Genomic DNA, 3,545 nt, shown 5'->3' with positions numbered 1-3,545 from the left:
CACTTGTGGCGTCCAAACAGCTGACTTATTTATACCTGGTCCCAATCTGTTACGCTATCAATGCCTCACTGTCACAGTTTCCGACACCTGACAACATCGACGTGTATTCATTTAGCTTGTCAACCGATAAACAGCCAGGAAGGCGTTATATTTCGGACATTCGAGGAGTAGGTAAGTCGCTGATATATTTTCTTCTTTGTTGTTTTGTTGTTTATACTGTAGTCAGCAATTTTCCAGCTGTCTGTAAATGAATCAGTCTGGACCAGACAACCCAGTGATTGGCATCATAAAACAAGCATTACTAGGTTACGATAGCATATATACTATCCCAAAAAAAGAAACGCATAGGTCAGAAATCTGTTGCGAAAAATGTTGTATTTTCTAACATGTATAACTCGTCCACAAATAGACTTTAGTACATGATTTTTTACATCGGTATAGAAGAAGTAAATGTCTATACAACCAAGTGGATAATGTTAGATAACGGAGCCTCTGAGCGCGATGGTGACGACGTTGCACGGTCCCGACGTCGGGTCTCATGGCTCTCAGTCCAATCTGTCTCAACCTGTTCCGTTCAGTTTGACCGGATATCCTCCGAAGTCCAGGCACCCTGGCTACTGTGCTCTCTCACCCGTGGCAGTACGATCACGCAAATGGGGTACCCGGATGTACCGATTTGGGGCTGCAGTGGTGACTCGAGGTCTGCCTGTACGGGGACGGTCATTGTTATAAGTGTTTGGTTGTAACGAGCTGCAAGCCGTGATATCGTGCTCAGACTAACATTCAGACGCCTGGCAACAGAAGATTGATAATATCCAGCGTGCATTCTTTCAATGGCGATGTTCCGTGTCGCAGCGTCAAGAGGTGGCGTATTGATTTGACCTTGAAACTCCGTCAAAACGAATGCCGATTTCCGAAAGTAATCTGGATTTTTATAGCCAGACAGTGCATGCTCTTTGCTGCCCAATTTCAACTGGAAGGTGATTTTTGTTGCGTTGTGGCAATGCGTTGTTAATCCTTGTCAGAAATCTCATCAAAATCAACGTTTTCAGATAATTCGATTTTTTACTTGTGCAATCGTGTAAAATCATGTTATCAACACTTTTGTTGCATATTTTGACGATTGTTTGAACATAATAGTAAATTAATAGAGTTTTTTAAAAATATAAAAACACCTATGCATTTCTTTTTGGGGATAGTATATCAACTACGCCAGCTTGTGTGCTGATAAGAGAATAAGTCCGAGATACGATTATCGTGTAAAAAGTGGAGTGGGTATTCCGTCATTGTTGCTTGGAGAAAACGTTTCGAGTTTGAGTGACATGTTTATCTTATTGTATGGTATCGTGGTAGATTGTAATGTATTAGTATGATTTCGTCACCATTCGGAGAGCCGTCATAAAAGGGAGTTAGCGCGCGTTGGGGTAGCCTAGTGGTTAAAGTGTTCGCTCGTCACGCCGAAGGCTCGGGTTCGATTCCGCACATGGGTACAATGTGTGAAGCCCATTTCTGGTGTCCCCCGCGGTTATATTGCTGGAATATTGCTAAAAGCATCATAAAACTACTTTGCCCTTTGTTCTTCTGAAGTCGCTGAAGGGATAAAATTTGAAAAAAAAATGGGCATAATACGAGAATGAGTTCATGCAATATGTGACGTCATCTTTTGGCCACCGTAGACTTTGGGTTGAGGATGTAATTCACAAGAGATTTAGACGTCTGGAAGATCGTCTATTTGGACAATATTTCAGAAAGCAATTAGTAGTAGTAGTTGGGGTAGTGGTAGTCATAGTCGTAGCACCTCTGCCTCTGTTCATCCAGCAGAAAGTGGGTACCCAGTGGGATAGGTTATGACTATTATCAGAGATAATGATGTGCTTTGCTTTGTTATTGCTATGAGCATTCACCTCGTGAATGGAGTTTATCTCATTATAGTTATAATTGTATAGTTATAATTGTATAGTTATAATTGTATAGTTATAATTGTTATGGTTATAATTGTTATAGTTATAATCGTATAGTTATAATTCTAATAGTTATAATCGTATAGTTATAATTGTTATAGTTATACTTGTTATAGTTATAAATGTTATAGTTATAATTGTATAGTTATAATTGTTATAGTTATAATTGTTATAGCTATAATTGTATAGTTATAAGTGTTATAGTTATAATTGTTATAGTTATAACTGTTATAGTTATAATTGTATAGTTATAAGTGTTATAGTTATAATTGTTATAGCTATAATTGTATAGTTATAATTGTTATAGTTATAATTGTTATAGTTATAATTGTATAGTTATAATTGTTAAAGTTATAATTGTATAGTTATAATTGTATAGTTATAATTGTATAGTTATAATTGTTAAAGTTATAATTGTATAGTTATAATTGTTATAGTTATAATTGTATAGTTATAATTGTTATAGTTATACTTGTTAAAGTTATAATTGTATAGTTAGAATTGTATAGTTATAATTGTTATAGTTATACTTGTTATAGTTATAATTGTATAGTAATAATTGTTAAAGTTATAATTGTATAGTTAGAATTGTATAGTTATAATTGTTATAGTTATAATTGTATAGTTATAATTGTTATAGTTATAATTGTTATAGCTATAATTGTATAGTTATAATTGTTATAGCGATAATTGTATAGTTATAATTGTTATAGTTATAATTGTTATAGTTATAATTGTTATAGTTATAAATGTATAGTTATAATTGTTATAGTTATAATTGTTATAGTTATAAGTATAGTTATAATTGTTATAGTTATAATTGTTATAGTTATAATTGTATAGTTATAAATGTATAGTTATAATTGTTATAGTTATAATTGTTATAGTTATAAGTATAGTTATAATTGTTATAGTTATAATTGTTATAGTTATAATTGTTATAGTTATAATTGTATAGTTATAATTGTTATAGTTATAATTGTTATAGTTATAATTGTTATAGTTATAAATGTATAGTTATAATTGTTATAGTTATAAGTATAGTTATAATTGTTATAGTTATAATTGTTATAGTTATAATTGTATAGTTATAAATGTATAGTTATAATTGTTATAGTTATAATTGTTATAGTTATAAGTATAGTTATAATTGTTATAGTTATAATTGTTATAGTTATAATTGTTATAGTTATAATTGTATAGTTATAATTGTATAGTTATAATTGTTATAGTTATAATTGTTATAGTTATAAGTATAGTTATAATTGTTATAGTTATAATTGTTATAGTTATAATTGTATAGAGTAGTAGCAGTAGTAGTAGCAGTAGTAGTAATAGTAGCAGCAGCAGCAAATGTTGATCAAATACCTACTCTATCACAATGATTACAAAACACATCTGCCTTGACAACAAATTATAAAAGCGTGTAATATTTGAAGTCATCTGCAGAAGAAAAACAAATCATTTCATACACAGCATACTTGGAGCTCGTGTCACATACAGCCTTGCCCTTGACAAGGCCTGCGTTGCCATAATGTATTTAGTATTGTACCACCTGACAGGGTGGAGGTCAGAGGCTTGTGG

At 31.8% G+C, this 3,545-nt stretch overlaps 1 protein-coding gene across 1 annotated transcript in view; it reads left to right on the top strand.

The window, feature by feature from the left end:
• The first annotated feature begins 94 nt into the window (after positions 1-94).
• LOC124260489 overlaps positions 95-3,545 on the top strand; it is a 10,988-nt gene continuing 7,537 nt past the window's right edge. The window contains exon 1 of the mRNA XM_046694820.1: positions 95-171. The gene's annotated coding sequence lies outside the window, so the exon portion shown is untranslated. The remainder of the gene's footprint in view (positions 172-3,545) is intronic.

Source organism: Haliotis rubra, unplaced genomic scaffold (genome assembly GCF_003918875.1).
Source record: "Haliotis rubra isolate DU_JTF1 unplaced genomic scaffold, ASM391887v1 Scf765, whole genome shotgun sequence".
NCBI classification, from domain to species: domain Eukaryota; kingdom Metazoa; phylum Mollusca; class Gastropoda; order Lepetellida; family Haliotidae; genus Haliotis; species Haliotis rubra.
Note: the sequence above shows the minus strand (reverse complement) of the source record. Positions and strands in the feature narration are given on the sequence as shown.